The following is a 19,249-nucleotide window of genomic DNA, read 5'->3' as shown; positions in this document are numbered from 1 at the left end:
TAAAAAATCTGCCTGCAATGCAGGAGACCCTGATTGAATCCCTGGGTCAGGAAGATCACCTGTAGAAAGAAATGACAACCCACTCCAGTATTCTAGCCTGGAGAATTTCATGGGCAGAGGAGCCTGGTGGGCTACAGTCCATGGGGTCACTTAGAGTGGGACACAACTGAGCACCACACATGTATAATCAACCAAGTCATCCCTCCCCCAACACCTACTATTACCAAGAGTGATCATGTGGAGATGGCTGTGCAATGGGCAGTGCATATGTTTGCTATCTATGAGTATTCAGTGCTACTGAACTCTGATTATACGACACAAAATGTATGGGATGCAGGAGGACTGCGGGATTTAACCTCGATCCCACAGTCTTATCTCCATATAAAGCATCTATCAACTACATTGAGACCACAGGATTTATATGAACATATCATATCATTGCATTTATTAAAAATATTCACAATCACCATTTCATAAAATTTCCCCACAATCCTATGATATAGGTAGGGAACATCATTTTCATTTTACCAAAGAAGTACTAAATATAGGAAAAGTGCTTGATCTTACTAACAATATAAGAAGTACACGTTATAACAGGAAAGCGTACTTTGACTATCAAACTAACAAAGTCATGTAGATCATCAAATCAGCAATATTTTATTTTATTTTTATTTTTTATTTTTGACAGGAAATAGCATTTATTGGTGAGCGTGATTAAGGAGGGAACAGCGCTGATGCTCATGAGTGCAGGGCCCGACAATTTGTCCAGGGGACCACAATTAGGGATGTATTTGACCGCACAGCCATCCGGGATGAGTCGCTTTTCTGCCACCATGTTCTCAAATTCATCCGTATTGAACTTGGTAAGTCTCCACTTCTTGGAGATGTGGATCTTCTGACGGCCAGGGAAACTGAACTTGGCCCGGCGGAGGGCTTCAATCACATGCTCCTTGTTCTGCAGCTTGGTGCAGATGGACATTATGACCTGGCCAATGTGGACCCTGGCCACTGTGCCCTGGGGCTTTCCAAAGGCACCACGCACACCTGTCTGGAGTCTAGATTGGGAAACAGCAGGCCAGTCATGAGTGCCCACTAGGAAGAGTTGTCTCCAAGGTCCCTTAGGGCTACCTGTACAGGCGACAGGCTGCATACACTACCAAGGAGGCTGCTGTTTGCAGCCATTGCACACTGGGCCCCCATGGGGAAAAGAGCACAGTCGGCTTAACTGGCTGCAAAATCAAATCAACAATATTTTAGAATAACGGTTATGTTGGCAAAGTTGCATCAAGATGAAATTTCTCCTTCTACTAGTGGAAGCACATGCTGGTTAAACCTTTCTGAAGGGCAATTTGCAACATGTATCAGATCCTTTAAAAGTATTTAAACCTTTGGATGCAGTGATTTCATTTCTGAGAGTTCCTTCTAAGAAAGTAATAGGAAATGTGGACAAATATTGTAAACAAAGATGTTTCTCACAATATTTTTTATTAAAGTGAAAACTTGGAAATAATAGAAATATTTAACCACAGAAAACAGTCATGATACACCTACACAGTGGAGTACTATAAGGCTCCTGGAAGTGATATCTTTGAGAAACTTTTAATGATATGAGAAAATGTTCAGAATACAAAGGTTAAGTGAAAAAGCAGGATGAAAGTCTTATCTAATAGCATGATCATAGTTATGTAAAAACATGTACCTAAACCCAAATCTAAACTAGACTGGAGAAAATAGGACTGTAGCTATCAGAGGTTTCTAGGTTATGTATAATTTTGGATTTTAAAAATACTTATCTGCATGTTCCCTCTTTTTAGAAGGAGGCTATATTACTTTTGTAGTCAGGGGGAAAAAACCCCAACAAAGTTCTAAAAATAAAGTGGAAAAGTATGCTCAGAGACATTAATTAACTTGCCCAAGGTCACACAGCTGCAAAGCAGAGGAGCCAGCACCTAAACCTGGTTCTGGCTCTAATTCCAGTGTCTCCTTCCCCATACCACAGTGTCTCTGAAAATAGTTAACTTCAGCAATGTATCACTGATGTTTGAGTTGTTAGAGAACCATTTGTGGAATCATGCTAGAATCTTCATGAATTCTATGATTAGACTCAGATATACAAGCATTCCTTGGTCGGTGGTGGTGGTTTAGTCACTAACTCGTGTCCAACTCTTGCAACCCCATGGACTGTAGACTGCCAGGCTCCTCTGTCCATGGGATTCTCCAGGCAAGAATATTGGAGTGGGTTGCCATTTCCTTCTCCAAGGGATCTTCCCGACCCAAGGATCGAACCTGGGTCTCCTGCGTTGCAGAAAGATTTTTTTATCAGCTGAGCTACGAGGGAATTCCTTTGCTCAAATTTCTGAGTCCTACAACAAGCTTCTGAATACCCACATTTAGAACATACAAATATGCTAACCTCACTGCTGGGTATTACCTGCATGAGATGTGAAGCTCCTTTAACACAGAGAGCCATGGACATCCAACACAGAACAAGACCTGGAAAGGTTATTTATTCCAGTGATTTCTAAAATGAACTAAACGGAAAAATTACTGGGATGATTTACCAGAAATACAGATCCAGGTCCACCCTAGAGATTCTATTTTAGTAAGTCTGTGGTGGAGCCCTTGCCTCTGGACCAAGACTGTCTTTAAACTACTCTAGCCAGTGGTGGAAATGTGTCTGAGGAGCTCCCTGTATGCACAGTGAGTCACGGGTGGTGATTCCACCACTCAAGTTTAGAAAAACTCCCCCTCCAATGTCAGGATCCACTTAGAACTCGAGTGTACAGTCCACTGAGTCCTGTGATGACTCGGCCCAGCCACTCAGTGGTTAACGGGGGAACCAGCGTGGCATCCAGTGCTGCCTGTGTTGGTTTTCTACTCCTGCTTAATAAATGACACCCCTCGCTCAAAAAAAAATACTTGGTGTCTTCAAACTACAAACATCTATTACACTTTCTGTTGATCAGAAATCTGGGCACAGCTTCACCGAGTGCCTCTGGGTCAAGGTCTCTCTGAGGTTGCAGGCAAGCTGTTGGCTAGGGTTGTGGTTTCATCTGAATGCCAGAGAGGGGACGAAAAAGGGGAGGGAACTTACTTGCATGCTCCCTGATGTAGTTACTGGCAGGTCTCTTTTCTTTTTTCTCCAGCCTAATTCACAGCATGGTGCCCACAGAAAGAATGATCAAAGAGAAAAAGAGAATGAGAGAAAGTGAGAAAGTTTGCATTCAAGCTGGAAACCACAATCTTTTTATGCTCTAATCTCAGAATTGACATTTCATCATTTCTCTGTATTTGCTAGATGCCAGTGAATAGCCAAGGGGAGGGAATTACACAAGGGTGTGAATACCAGGATTCAGAGGTCACTGGTGGCCACCTTGGAGGATACTTGCTACACTGCCCCAGGCAAACAGCAGAGTTAAAATTCTACACCAAACCACCTTCACCTCTATTCTACAACTTCTACTTGGTAAATAGGCAGAGGTGGGACTGGAGTGAACTCTGCCTGTTGGTGGTAATTGAGTCAATAGACCCAAAGTAGAAAGAAAACAAAACTTCAAGTTTAATGTAGGGCAGTGCCTGAATTTTCACTCACAGCATAAGCCATGGATGTCACTTTAGGTATCAATAGAGAGACTCAATTAGCCAATAGGTTCATTCACTCTGCTTTGGTCTTTAAAGGAGGGAACATTTCAAATGAACCTGGGAGCTATTATTTTCAACTCTGACACACTAGTGAAATACTCAGTTCTACTAGAAAGCATACCTGAACTTCATGCCCTGACCTCAAATGCAACCTGCTCAGGGGTGGATATAATTATATTTTCCATCCTCTTTGGAATATAGACAACAAATACTGAGTAAAAATAAATATATTTATTTATATTTTGTACATATATGTATATATACATATATATATATATTTAATATATATGTATACATACACACCCCACACTCTTCATTGGGACCACCTAGGGTGCCTCTACTTACCCCATGATCTCCAGCTCAGCCTTGGTAGCAGAGCCTTCTAGTAATGTTGACAAAGCTAGGCATCTAGACACAACCAGCTTATCCACTAGACCTGCCGTGTAAAGTTAATTTCAACTTGCCATCTGGTCGCCAGCTGACCACTGCTACACGCATTTTCAGCATCTCAACTTGTTATTGTCAGAGCCACAAATTAAAGCAGTCAATACAGCTGCACCATGGCTGCTCTTAGTATGGGGTGTTTTCTGACTCACTCTGTGAAATCACTGATGAGGAGGGAATCCCCACTGTCATTTCAGCTGCCAAGACATTTCACGCCAACCAACTGTGAAAGGAAAGCTGCTAATGATATGAAATCCCTTTTTATGGCCAGGGCTGGGCCAAGGCCACCAGACAGGCCATGTTTTTCCCATGCTGCTGGACCACTCAGAGAAGTTCTTAACAACCAAGACTGATCCGTCTGTTCATGGAAGATAGGAGAAGGACAGGCCAATCCCTAAGCCATGCCCAAGGACCCTGAGAACACTGGCATGATTCCATAAGCCACTATCCAATCCTTCCCTCACACCTCAAAATTTTAGAAGGGAGCTTAAGTTAGGTTTAGAGGTAAAATAGAAGAGGTAATACTTTTGGCAGATCACCTAGGAAAACTAAAAGTGATTCCCAAGGTAACTGTTTGAGTTACGGAAAGTCTCATAAATATTACTACCCCATCAAAGTCTATCTCTGCCCCTAATTCAAGCCAGGTGATGTCCCAAAGATTTGTACAAAGTAATTGCCAAGAGAAGCACTTGTGGTGCAATGGAAAGACCCCTGCTTTGGAGTCAGAGAATTTGCTTCCATGTTTCACTTTTGTTATTTTCTTGCTGTGTGACCTTGTGTAAAAACTAGGACTTTCTGAATTTCATATTCTTTTCTATTTATTATCAACAACTTCATATGATTGCTGTGAAATTAAGTGAATATTAAAATAATGTCACTAGACATAGAAGGGAATATTAAAATAATGTCAGTATTTAAAAAAATTTTTTTAACCATTCTGTCCCTGTGACAGAAATTCTGCCATCAGAAGTATGATTCTTTCGGATAAAACTCTGCTCTCTGGTGTGTGTGTGTGTGTGTGTGTACTCAGTCGTATCCAATTTTTTGCGACCTCATGGACTACAGCCTGCCAGGCTCCTCTGTCTGTGGAATTTTCAAGGCAAGAATACTGGAGTGGGTTGCCATTTCCTCCTCCAGGGTGCCCTCTTTTAAAAGTAAATATCTTTGGAAAAAAAGGTAACAGGATCTAAGTGATCAGTCAATAGATTGAACTTCCCCAGCAAATAGGTATTTTAGAGTACTCAAGGGATGAGGGTGCAAGAGAAAAGGGATTTGGGGGAGCTTAGGAATGGTGTCTTCAAAGAACAGAAATGCAGGTAGGTGTCTGGTCTCCATGTGACACAGGCTGGCTGGTGCAAGGACATTTTTTGAGAAGGAGAAGGGGACCCTGGAGGTGGGGTGACCGCTTGATTCCAGTCTGATATTTGAACTATAAATTCTTGTTTCTTGTTCACCAATGTTTCCCCACAGCTTATTACAGGGCTTGGCGTATGATAGTTGCTAAATGAATGTTTATAGACTAAAAACTATGCTTTGCAGACTTTACCCTCTTCCCAGGGTCAGTCCTCAATAGCTGATTGACCCAGGCTTTGGGGTACCTCTCCTGGACACACTTCTCTTCCCGCCCTCTGCCTTTCCCTCTGGTATTTCTGAGGTGGGGCAAATCTCCACCCCCTGCCCCGATGCATTACAACCCTGGTAATGGCTTCCCAAATGCCCCTGAAGCCCTGGACAGAGATCTGCGTGGCAGGGGCCCCTCCTCAAACAGGTCAATTCCTCATCACTTATGACTCAGAAGCAGAATGGGCACTGATTCCAGGTGTGACACGCAGGTGTAGGTGACATCTCAAAGTCAGGGGCACCCAGCCCAGCAGAATAAGCATGAGTATCATAGAAGCCAAGGGGCCAGCAGGCTCGTGGGTCAGGAACTGGCCTAACAAGTCCATGCTCAGGCCTCCTGGTATTTTCGGATTTCTGTCTTTATCACAAGAGCCTCTCTGACCAGTTTTATGATTCTTCTATATGAAACTAAAGCAACATTACAGCTCTTGATTAGAGGTAATTATAGGGCAGATATAGATTCAGGGGGAAAAAAATGTGTTTCCCCAGTAACCAGGAGACTAAATTCAGGGGCTGAGAAAATTAGAAAGTGTCAAATAGAGAAACATCAAGTTGGTTTTCACCTGATTAAAATAGCAGCTCAAAATTCCCTTTTTTCCCCACACATTCACAGTAGATTTTTTAGAGTGTTCACTGCGTGAGTCTCAGTGAAGGTTGAAACCCCTTCCCTGTGTTTTGTTGACACTAATGCAAAGACTCCTAAGTCCGGACCTATAAGGGCCTGGGGAGGCCATGACCCCCACATGGCAAAGTGATGACACTTTTTCTTGAGCAAACATTCTCCTTGTTGGAGTTTCACCTGCTGATCCATTATTAACATTCTGTCCCTTTTCTTCTCTAAAAACACGTGAATGGGAAAGCTATTCACTATTTGTCCATCTGAGGCAGGTTTGCATTGTGAAAAGTTAATACTTAGTCACAAATAAATCATTAATAGGCCAAGATTTAGGAGTGCAGTGGGGAATTTTGTCAAATCAACTGAGTCTCCCTGAAGTCTCTCAGAGTCACTGTAGAAGCAATCTCTTACTCAGCATTTGTGTGAGGGCAGGATGGCTAGGGGAGTTCCGATGTTTTAAATGACCAAGAATGAGAATAGATGTCCTTTGGAAGAAATGCCTGTTGAATTCAATTGAGGTGAACTTTCATTGTTGTTGTTGTTCAGTTGTTAAGTCATGTCCGACTCTTTGTGACCCCATGGACTGCAGCATACCAGACTTCCCTGTCCTTCACTGTCTCCCGGAGTTTGCTCAAACTCATGTCCATTGAGTCAGTGATGCTATTTAACCATCTCATCCTCTGCCACCCCCTACTCCTTTTGCTTCCAATCTTTCCCAGCATCAGGGTCTTTTCCAATGAGTTGGCTCTTCACATCAGGTGACCAAGGTATTGGAGCTTCAGCTTCAGCATCAGTCCTTCCAATGAATATCCAGGATTGATTTCCTTCAGGATTGGCTGGTTTGATCTCCTTGCTGTCCAAGGAACTCTTAAGGGTCTTCTGCAGCACCACAATTTTAAAGCATCTGTTCTTCAGCACTCAGCTTTATTATGGAGAAGGAAATGGCGGCCCACTCCTGTATCTTTTGCCTGGAAAATTCCATGGACAGAGAAGCCTGGAAGGTTACAGTCTATGGGGTCGCAAAGAGTCAGACATGACGGAGCATGCATATGCAGCTTTCTTTATAGGCCAACTCGCACATCCATATATGACTAATGGTAAAACCGTAGTTTTGACTAAATGAACTTTTGTTGGCAAAGTGATGTCTCTGCTTTTTAATATGCTGTCTAGATTTATCAAAACTTTCCTTCCAATGAGCAAACATCAGTCACCATCTGCAGTGATTCTGCTGCTCAAGAAAATAATATCTGTCACTACTTCTACTTTTTTCCCTTCCATTTTCCAGGAAGTAATGGGGCTGGATGCCATGATCTTAGCTTTTTGAATGTTGAGTTTTAAGCCAGCTTTTTCACTCTCCTCTTTCACCCCCATCAGGAGGCTCTTCAGTTCCTCTTCACTTTCTGCCATTAGAGTGGTATCATCTGCATATCTGAGATTGTTGGTATTTCTCCTGGCAATCTTGATTCCAGCTTGTAATTCATCAATCTCTTTGTATGATGTACTCCCCATGTAAATTAAATAAGTAGGGTGACAATATATAGCCTTGACATACTCCTATCCCAGTTTTGAACCAGTCCATTGTTCCAGGCCATGTGGGAAGCTTTATCCCAACACCAAAGCAACCCTGGAATCCAAGCTGTAGGAACTCAGCTACAGGACTCCACCCACTGTGTGATCCACCTTCTAGAAGTCCAGTTCAACCCTCTGCAAGAGATCAACCTCTCTTCAGTGAGTCCAGGGTCCCCAATGCTTGTTAAATGTCCAGTCCAGGCCTCTCTCAGAGCGCTCATCATTACTGAGGGGTGCTGATGGCTGAGAAGATGGTGCCCAGGGCAGTCTGGGTGCAACGCACTGAAGCAGGGCAAACGTCCAGGGCTCTGCTTCCCCAGAGGCCTGGACATGAAGCTGCCAACTTGCCTCAAGCAGTTGGAATTCTTCAGGACCTTCCTGACTCACTTCCAACATTGCATTCAGTGAAGGCGGCTCCCAGTCTGTCTGGCCAAATCCCTTCTCATTAAGGCTCTTCTGATAACCTCCACTCAGCACACAGTATCAATATGAGGTTGCCCCAGGGAGGTGGGCATGGAAGAGGCTTGGAATCAGTTATCTCATGGGCACGGGCAGTGGAGAAAAAACTCCAGTGGAAACTGAGGACCATGGGAGGTAGAGCTCCACCTGGGACCCCCATCCCAGGGGTTCCTGCTCTCGCTGTTGCCTGGGTGCTGGTGTACAGAATGCTTTCACAATAGTTTTCAAAGGAAGATGGCCCTCCACATACTCAGCTTAGAGGACTTTGCACTGTCAGTTACCTGAGCCACAGTGGTCAGTTCACGGCTTCTAGCTTATCACGCAGTCACACTCGGGTGTGCTCCGTGTGTGTGTGTGTGTGCGTGTATGCATTCAGTCACTCAATTTTGTACACAGCCCTGCAGATCCTTCCCCACAATGGGTCTCAGTGCTGGGCCAGCCTCTGGCTCAATCACATCTTCTATACAATGATCCTTGGTTAGCAAGTGGTCAGCTAGGCAGGAGAGAGAGTTCTGCTAAAGTCAGGGTCCACAATGTGTGTGTCAGGAACATACTGTTGAGACTATAGGTGTCAGGAAGAACATACGGAAGAAGCATGTAGGTCATGGAAGAAAGGGCCTCGTTAATTCCATGCAGGTTATGTCATTCTTCCCACTTGGGGTTTTGCTGCATGGAACTGGACCTTCCCAGAGACTTCACTTACCTAGTTCAGGAACTGACAAGAACTAGGCTGGCCTTGGAAACCATTCCCCAATGCAGAGAAGTTTGTGAACAGGAGCTCGACGTTAGGTGTCTGGGTGACACAGCCTTGGGCAAATCACTGTTATCTTTTGTGTCTCAGTCTTCTTGTCTGTAAAACACAGAAAATATCAGGTTCTTCCCTGAGTTCATTGTGAGGGTTAAATGTGACGATGTCTGTAAGAAGGTTAACTACTCTGCGTTTACCGTGTGGCAACAGATCCCACTCTTACTCTGATGGGCGTGTTTTCCTGACTTAACACTTCAGACAGACTAGAGACTTCTGGCAACTTTCAGGGACACACAGAAGGTTGAAATGAATCCTTCCTGTGGGTTTCTAGAACTTTCCCAGAGGAGGAGAGCAACCAGGAGTCAGCATTTCCCCAGTGAGATATTTGCATGTGGAAAAATGCTGTTTGCTTGAATCTCTGGGACAGATATGAAGCATCTCTCGGGATCTCTGGAAGTTTCTTTGTAAAAATATTCATACTGTACCCAGAGCAAGGTCTTTCTTCATCCAGGTGAAAAGAGATTACTCTATTAATATTGAGAATGATCTAAGGTGAATCATATATAAAGTCTGGATTCTTTGTACTTGCTTCTGAGAGTGAACAACTCCTCAGCAGCTATACCCCTGGGATATTAATATTAAACATCCACACGCCCTGCCCGCATGGACGTACACACACACACCATCTAAACTTGCTATATAACACTTGTTATTCTCCAGAGAGAGGACTCAGATCTGAGACTGTAGGACAGGAATGCCCCCTTCACCTAATACTGATCAAACTGTTACTCTCCCTCTTTACTCTCTCCCCAGAGTGCTATAAGGTAGGTATATGCCTATATTTTTCAATGATTTGCCAAATCACTGAAGTCTCAGCCAGGAATGAGAACCGCTGTAGTTGATGTTATCTGCAGATCTTATTCAGATTAATTTTGTTAGTCTCTCTTCACCATTTTTGGGGGGTAGCGGAGAAGAGTGGTCATTTTTGTTATGTTCATGACAGCTGATTACTTTCTGTGCTCATGTCAGCTTGGTTAACAATAAGCTTCCTCTGGCAGCTGCATGGAAGTGAAGTTAATTGCCTGTATGTGGGTGAGTCTGTGTCCGTGTACTCAATTTCCTTGTATTAACTTAGGGGCCATTTCTCACCTTGTTCTCTAGCTTTGCAGCCAAAATAAGTACAGGGCTCCTATTGATTTTTGTGACCTGGAGTTGGGTTGCTTTCAGTAGAAATGAAACAGGCTCAGATCTGTCCCATGGAGAAGAGAGCAAGCAGAGAAAGAAACCATAAATTCAGGTACACCCAAGTACAGGCTGTGGTTGGATTTCCTTCTTTCTTTGAGCGCAGACCAAATGCTACGGTTGGGCTTAAACTTTTGGTACAAGGCAGATTTTTGGAGTTTTTACTGTGAAGCATAGTTTCCATTATTTATCCTACTCTCATGAGTTCTACTAGCTAAAGGAACCACCACTGTGGAATGTATAGAACTCAACTTATGTAGAGTACTAGCTCCTTGAGACAAGGTAAATTTGAAGTGGGATAAAACATGAAAAAGGAGCAGTTCTCTACCCTACCCCTGTGTGTTTTCCATTGGCAAGTATGTTCAGTCAGTTCAGTCGTTCAGTTGTGTCTGACTCTTTGCGACCCCATGGACTGCAGCATGCCAGGCCTCCCTGTCCATCACCAATTCCCGGAGATTACTCAAACTCATGTCCATTGAGTTGATGATGCCATCCAACCATCTCATCCTCTGTCATCCCCTTCTCCTGCCTTCAATCTTTCCCAGCATCAGGGTCTTTTCAAATGAGTCAGTTCTTCACATCAGGTGGCCAAAATATTGGAGTTTCAGCTTCAGCATCAGTCCTTCTAATGAATACTCAGGACTGATTTTCTTTAGGATGGACTTGGTTGGATCTTCTTGCAGTCTAAGGGACTCTTCAAGAGTCTTCTCCAATGCCACAGTTAAAAAGCATCAATTCTTTGGTGCTCACCTGTCTTTATAGTCCAACTCTCACATCCATACATGACCACTGGAAAAACCATAGCCTTGACTAGACAGACCTTTGTTGGCAAAGTAATGTCTCTGCTTTTTAATATGCTGTCTAGGTTCGTCATAACTTTTCTTCCAAGGAGCAAGTGTCTTTTAATTTCATGACTGCAGTCACCATCTGCAGTGATTTTGGAGCCCCCAAAAATAAAGTCTGACACTGTTTCCACTGTCTCCCCATCAATTTCCCATGAGGTGATGGGACCAGATGCCATGATCTTAGTTTTCTGAATGTTGAGTTTTAAGCCAACTTTTTCACTCTCCTCTCACTTTCATCAAGAGGTTCTTTCATTCTTCTTTGCTTTCTGACATAAAAAGTGCCATCTGTATATCTGAGGTTACTGATATTTCTCCCGGCACTCTTGATTCCAGCTTGTGCTTCATCCAGCCCAGCGTTTCTCATGATGTACTCTGCATGTAAGTTAAATAAGCAGGGTGACAATATATAGCCTTGCCATACTCCTTTCCCTATTTGGAACCAGTCTGTTGTTCCAGATAAAATGTTTTTATACTTGATCCAGTTCTGCAAATAATGTAATTATATAACCTGATATGGTTTTATGTTTCATTAAATATATTTATTTTATTGAAGTATGGTTGACTTACAATGTTTCAGGTGTACAGCAAGGTGATTCAGTTACACAAAATACATATATATTATTTTTGAAACTATTTTCCATCATAGGTTATTACAAGATACTGTCTATAGTTCCCTATGCTATACAGTAAACTTTATTTGCTTGTTGCATATCTATTTTTTAATTAGAAATTTAGCATTCTATTCACACTAAGTCAACCAAGTGGGATCAAGATGCCATAATTTTTTAGATAGGCAAAAATTCATAAGTTTTATAAAATATATATATCATACATATATATGTATACAATAGTTTTTATACTACACTTGATAAAGAGTTGAGAAAGAACATCAAAAACAGATGGAGAAATTGGAGAACATAAACTGAATGAAATGGGAGCACTGAATGTGAAATAAAAAAAAGTGAAACAAACTAGATAAAAATAAAAGATCATCATATAGTCCTAGTGTTTTTAAACATGACTGCTCATTAGAAATGTATCTGGAGCTCTGGAGAAAAAAAGCAATACCTGGGCATTGTATTTTTCAAAAATTTCAAGATAATTCTGATACACATCTGAATTTTAGAAAGTGATTACTGATTTTTGTATTAGATACTAGTTTTGGTGTTACAGAGTTCTATTATTTTTTCTGTTGACCAATCATGATACAATAGTGTGAAGTGAGTAACAGTTACATAATCACAATAGTAAAAGATGTTTATCAGTTTTCACGATCAATAGCCAGACAAAAAATAAAAGATAATTACAGTTGCAAGCCATAATGAGAACATGATTAACTTAGCAATATAAAATAATTACATACAACTTGGGGGGTGGTCAAGGTGAGTGATGTGGTAAGTGGAAGTGCATACATGCACATGTTTTCATCCACCTAGTCAGTCTATGTCTTTTGGTTGATGCGTTTAATCCATTTACATTTAAGGTAAGTATCAATATGTATGATCCTATTACTGTTTTCTTAATTGTTTTGGGTTTATTTTCTGTAGGTCTTTTCCTTCTCTTATGTTTCCTGCCTAGAGAAGTTGCTTTAGCATTTGTTGTAAAGCTGGTTTTGTGGTGCTGAATTCTCTTAATTTTTGCTTGTCTGGAAAGCTTTTGATTTCTCTATCAAATCTGAAGGACAGTGTTGCTGGGTAGAGTATTCTTGGTTGTAGGTTCTTCCCTTTCATCACTTTAAATATATCATGCCATTCGCTTCTGGCTTGTAGGGTTTCTGTTGAGAAATCAGCTGAAAGCCTGATGGGAGTTCCCTTGTATTTTTTTGGTCATTTTTCCCTTGTTGTTTTTTTTTTTTTTTTTTTTTCCATTTATTTTTATTAGTTGGAGGCTAATTACTTTATAATATTGTAGTGGGTTTTGCCATACATTGACATGAATCAGCCATGGATTTACATGTGTTCCCCATCCTGAACCCCCCTCCCACCTCCCTCCCGACCCCATCCCACTGGGTCATCCCAGTACACCAGCCCCGAGCACTTGTCTCATGCATCCAACCTGGACTGGTGATCTGTTTCACACTTGATAATATACATGTTTCGATGCTGTTCTCTCAGATCATCCCACCCTCGCCTTCTCCCATAGAGTCCAAAAGTCTGTTCTGTACATCTGTGTCTCTTTTTCTGTCTTGCATATAGGGTTATCATTACCATCTTTCTAAATTCCATATATATGTGTTAGTATACTGTATTGGTGTTTATCTTTCTGGCTTACTTCACTCTGTATAATGGGCTCCAGTTTTATCCATCTCATTAGAACTGATTCAAATGAATTCTTTTTAATGGTTTAGTAATATTCCATTGTGTATATGTACCACAGCTTCCTTATCCATTCGTCTGCTGATGGGCATCTAGGTTGCTTCCATGTCCTGGCTATTATAAACAGTGCTGTGATGAACATTGGGGTGCACGTGTCTCTTTCAGATCTGGTTTCCTCAGTGTGTATGCCCAGGAGTGGGATTGCTGGGTCATATGGCAATTCTATTTCCAGTTTTTTAAGGAATCTCCACACTGTTCTCCATAGTGGCTGTACTAGTTTGCATTCCCACCAACAGTGTAAGAGAGTTCCCTTTTCTCCACACTCTCTCCAGCATTTATTGCTTGTAGACTTTTGAATAGCAGCCATTCTGACTGGCATGTAATGCTACATCATTGTGGTTTTGATTTGCATTTCTCTGATAATGAGTGATGTTGAGCATCTTTTCATGTGTTTGTTAGCCATCTGTATGTCTTCTTTGGAGAAATGTCTGTTTAGATCTTTGGCCCATTTTTTGATTGGGTCATTTATTTTTCTGGAATTGAGCTGCAGGAGTTGCTTGTATATTTTCCCCTTGTTGCTTTTAATATTTTATCTCTGTCTTTAATTTTTGCCAGCCTGATTACTATGTGTCTTGGTGTGTTCCTCCTTGGGTTTATCCTTGCTGGAACTCTGTGCTTCCTGGACTTGGCAGACTACTTCCTTTCCCATGTTTGGGAAGTTTTCAGCTATTATCTCTTCAAATATTTTCTCGGGTCCTTTCTCTCTCTCTTCTCCTTCTGACACCCCTCTAAGGTGAATATTGGTGTGTTTAATGTTGTCCCAGAGGTGGTTTTATGTTTTAAAGTCAATGGAATTCAATAGCTTTGGTGTGGGATTGGAACTGTATTTCTGCTGTTTCTGTTAGGCAAACAAAACCAAATGCTTTCTTAACTCTCTCATTGGATTCTTGGACTTGGTACCCTTGTTAAAGCCCACTAAATTGAATCATTGTGTGTCAGGGATGGGGTTTCATGTAATGGCATTCTCACATTTACACAGAGTGAGCGTATGTCTCACCTAGAAGGAGAGAACCAGTCATGCCAACCCCTGAGGCTGTGAGCGTTTGGACCTTCTGATTAATTTCCTAAGGGATTACATTTCACAAAACTTTTTTTTTTTAATGGATTCTTTTTTAAAAAAATATTTATTTATTTGATTGTGCTGGGTCTTAGTTGCAGCACAAGGAATCTTTTAGTTGCGGCAAGTGGGATCTAGTTTCCTGACCAGGATCAAACCCGGGTGCCCTGCATTGAGAGCACAGAATCTTAGCCACTAGACCACCAGGGAAGTCACAAAACTTTTTAATTTCAGAATTTCAGATGTTGAAAAGATCAGAACCTGCAGAGGTCACTCATTTTAAATATTTTCCCTTTAATTATTTTTTTATTGATATAAAGAGATGGGTGGATGATTGTTTGTTGTTTTTTAATGAAACTTCTGTGAGGAGCGTTAAGGTAGAATTTCCTCTCTGTATTTTGTTTGCTTCCTTTCTGCCCACTTCTCTTTGCTCATCTTGCCAAAACTAACGTTTCTCTACGGCTTTGGTATGCTTTATCCTCAAGACGGACTTTTGATCTTGAAAGATTTAAAGTTTGGAATAAGCATTGGTGGCCTCAAGTTTGGAAAAAAAAAAAAAACCTTCTTAATTTTCTTAATGTCTTACTTTTTTGAACTTGCCACCACTCAGAAATGTGGCTTCTCTTATGTAAGATCCAATTAATCAATTCAAAGGTGTTGGGCAATTATCCAGTGAATGTGGGAAAATACAGCCGGGCTGAAGCAAGCTGCTGAGCAGTCATGGATTCACCAGATATGACTCTCACATCTCTGCTTAGCACGATTCATGTAGACCTAGCTGAGGAATCTAACTCGGGACTTGAAGTAGGAAAAACACTCATCCTTCGTTCTAGTTGGTAGTACTGGTCTAGCAACTTCTTAAAATCTTTCCTTATTTTCAATTCCTTGATCATTCTCCTTTACAAAAAAAAAGGAAGGTCTCATTTGCTGATTAATTGTACAGCATCTTAAACACAAAGCCTGTAGGACCAGTAACTCTTTATAGTTAAGGAGTTTTATTAAAGATAGTAAGCAAGCTAAGGTAATTAAATTTATCAGTCATTAGGCCATAAGTTTCTTAAATGTTAATGTGAGACTTAAGCCTTCTGTGAGGTCAAAGGCTGCCCCTCTAACCACCAAGAGTTGGTCTTGAACAATGTCCTCCATGCCCAGGGGTCCCCGGGCTCTCATCTGACATTCATTGTAGCTGAGGCATTTGGTGCCCTGTACCCACAGCCAGCCCATGACAGTGTACTCCCTTAATTGCTATAATTGCTATCAAAATGTTGCCAAACATCTTTCCTTTTTGATTCATATTGAAGTCAGCTTCTTTTGATTCATACTGAAGTCAGCTAAATTACTCTAGAAAAGGGAGTCCAAGGACTCTTTTGTGGAGCAATGTAATGGAATTGGCCCCCATGAGCATACACAATGAGAATTCAGATAAGCTGAAAATTGATGCAGAAAGGCAGAGACGGAAACAGAAGGGCAACATGATACTCAGTTATTGTGTGAAAGGGAAGGGAAAGCCACCTTCCATAACTCCAAGCATAAGTCACAGATGGCCCTGCCCAAATAGGGCTTGGGAGAGAACAAATACAACCAGCAGAGAGAGAAACCAGGAGTAGCTGCAAATGCTTCTTGCAAAAGTTTTTAATGATACTCCCCCAAACCTAGTGACTCACCTTCTCTTTCTCCTGCTGCCATCAAATACTCACGTGATAGTAGTAGATGAGGCTCTAGGTTCTGGTGAGAAAGAATCACGTTATGTTACTAGAAGAGCTACAAATGGGGCCCATTTGAGAGACTCGGCAGGGAGATGAATCTCCACAGTGAGGTGTGCTTAACTTCAGAAATTTGGAAGAAATCTCAGGACAGAGTGGAAGCACCCTTACCTTTTCCCCAGGGAGAGGATCAGAACTACTCTCCTCCCTCCCTTCCCAAGAGCCCGCAGTCACAGGAAGGAAAGCCCAGGAGATTCGAGAATGCCTGTCACCGCCAATGCTGCATCGCCAGAAGAGTCTTGGGGCAGGGAGCCAAGTTATTCCTGGAGCAGGAAAGGGCTCCCAGGAGAAAATGGGGCAAATAGAGGCCTGAGGAAGGCAAAGAAGTAAAGAGCTGAGGCCAGAAAAAAGGGAAGAAAAGGAAGGGATTATTAAGAATAGAAGGTAACGTCCCCAAGACCCTCCCTCAGAAGCCCTCGGCGGTGAGGTCTCTCCTTCCAGGCAATGTGTCTATACAACAACCTGATTTCCTCTCCTAAGCTGAGTACAGCTTTGAGAATGAGGTAGAAACCCTCCATGGAAACAGACTTAACTCTTCATCCAGATTCAGGATATTCTTCATTTGCGGAAGCAGGGAAAAGAATGCTGGTATGAATCCATTTCTTCAAGGGTGCTGAGATGGTATAAGATGGGCTGAGGGAGCAGGATTGGAAGAAAGAATCTGAGAAGCAGGAATCAGTAGTTACAACTCACCAGATCAAAAATGCATTAAACATGTGGTTGAAGGAACAGGCTCAGATCAGAATGCCTCATGACGTCAGCATTAGCTGTTACAAAGCAAACTGAATACATAAGCATCCTTTTGACTCTGCAGGTCAAAGTGCCCCAGAAAGTTTCCAGGGAGCAAGACAGAGTAGGTGGAAATTAATTCTCACTAATGTGATACTCATAAAATATGACTATAGCTTCTTTGTTTAATGTTCTGCCTTTACTGACTTATTTTAATTAATATAAAAATGTATAATAAATTTTCTAGATTCACACATGACCTCAGCTTCCCTAATCCTGTTTTTCTTATAAGCTCACATGTTTCTCAACTGGAAATTCTTCCCCCACAAAGGTCTTCACAAACCTAATATCTGCAGTTGATCATGAATTAAATGTAATGCTATCAAATTGTACAGCACTGCCATTAGCTGACAGTAAGTTTGAGATGTGGCAGATATTATAGGAAGATAAAAATAATGGCCATTATACTGCCATTTGCAGCAACATGGATGGACCTAGGGATTGTCATGCTGAGTGAAGTAAATCAGAGAAGGAAAAATATGTGGCATCCCTTATATGCAGAATCTAGAAGGAAATGATACAAATAAATTTATTTACAAAACAGAAACAGACCCAAAAACTTAGAGAACAAACTTAATGGTTGCCAGGGGCAAGAAAGGAAGGAAGAGATCGTTCGGGAGCTGGGATGACCATGTACGCATTGCTATATTTAAAATGGATAACCAACAAGGTCCTACTATATAGCACAGGGGACTCTGTTCAATGTTATGTGGCAATCTAAAATGGGAGGGGAGTTTGTGGGAGAAGGGATACATGCATATGTATGGCTGAGTCCCTTTGCTGTCCACCTGAAATTATCACAATATTGTTAGTCAGCTATACTTCAACATAAAATAAAAAGTGTTTTTTTTTTAATTAAAAAAAATGCTGATCTTTGTTTATTGATTGGTTACTGCTTACCAGCCACCATGCTCTATGTTTCATCTCATTTGATCCTTCTGACAACATGGTCAGGTGGTGTTATCCTACTTGACATACTTTATAAATATGGAATCTGAGGCAAAGAAAGTATGAGGGATTTGTTCCACATTCTACAACTGTTGTAACAAGCAGCAGAGGGGGAGGGGGAATTCAAACCCCAAACTATCTGAGCCCAAAGTTTGCAGGTGCTGCCTGTCTATGGGAAAGCAAGGTGACAGAGGGCTTGTGATGGCCCTTGAAGAATGAGTGAAAATTGGATACAGAAAGAAGAAAAGGAGAAGTTCAAACTGAGGTTGGGGCAGAGGAGTAAAGACAGATGGAAAGTAGGGAAGACCCATCTGCTTGCTGTTCAAGTTCACACTGGGACCTAGCAAGAGCTGAGGATGGAAAGCCCAAGGGGACCAAGTGGGGATGCCCTTGAAATAAAGGCTGAGGATTTTCCACATGATTCATCATGGGAGAGAGAGTTCGTGGGAGTTCCCTCAGTCTTAGTTTGAGTGATGCAACCCGTTCATTTCTTTTAACAATCCTTTAGGCCATTTTTGAAGGGATTATTTTTGGCAGCAACGATGTAGGCAGGAAGTAAGGAGGTATAAGTGTGGCAGGAGAGAAGATAAAGAAGAGATTGTTGTGAGGGTATAGTAGGAATATCTGCCAGGCTGAGGGGAAATATTTTGACCAACTTATTCACTCATGTAAACTGGTTTGTCTAATTTGCTTCTTCTGGGACAATGTCAGGCCCTCTAAATACAGAAAAAAGAAAAAGGAGAAGGAAATGAAAGCAGAAAGCTTTAGCTTGGGTTCTCCGGGGGCAGATGGTAGCTGATACTCCTGTCGAGGTGAGTGGTCTCCATCCTAAGCTTAGACCTTCCTGGCTGGTCACTGCAGCTGATTTCTGTTGACAAATCAGCTGTCTCACTGTTGGGGAATCGAGTCCTCCTGAGTAGACCTACTGGTTGTGAGTCTTATTTCAGACAAGCATTTGATTAGGGGAGTAAGGACTGGTGGATTTTACTAATATAAACTGGTGGGTTTTATTAATATAAACGTTTACATTGGCTTGGTCAAAAAGTTGGTTCGCGTTTTCTGTAAGATGTTGCAGAAAAACCCAAATGACTTTTTGGCCAACCGAACATGTGTTATGTCATTTGAGTCCCCC

The 19,249-nt window shown here is 41.8% G+C and overlaps 1 long non-coding RNA gene and 1 other non-coding gene across 2 annotated transcripts in view; both read right to left on the bottom strand.

Annotated features, from left to right (window-relative positions):
• Positions 1 to 678: 678 nt before the first annotated feature.
• LOC122441574 overlaps positions 679 to 19,249 on the bottom strand; it is a 36,950-nt gene continuing 18,379 nt past the window's right edge. Inside the window, exons 3-5 of the long non-coding RNA XR_006269394.1 lie at positions 9,054 to 9,200; positions 3,095 to 3,147; positions 679 to 1,055 (exon numbers count right to left, since the gene is read on the bottom strand). This is a non-coding gene — a long non-coding RNA (uncharacterized LOC122441574). The remainder of the gene's footprint in view (positions 1,056 to 3,094; positions 3,148 to 9,053; positions 9,201 to 19,249) is intronic.
• LOC122442773 lies at positions 1,101 to 1,235 on the bottom strand. Its single transcript, XR_006269761.1, has one exon. It is a non-coding gene; the product is annotated as a small nucleolar RNA SNORA70 (small nucleolar RNA).

The sequence above is a fragment of the Cervus canadensis genome, chromosome 5, assembly GCF_019320065.1.
Source record: "Cervus canadensis isolate Bull #8, Minnesota chromosome 5, ASM1932006v1, whole genome shotgun sequence".
Lineage (NCBI taxonomy): Eukaryota > Metazoa > Chordata > Mammalia > Artiodactyla > Cervidae > Cervus > Cervus canadensis.
Note: the sequence above shows the minus strand (reverse complement) of the source record. Positions and strands in the feature narration are given on the sequence as shown.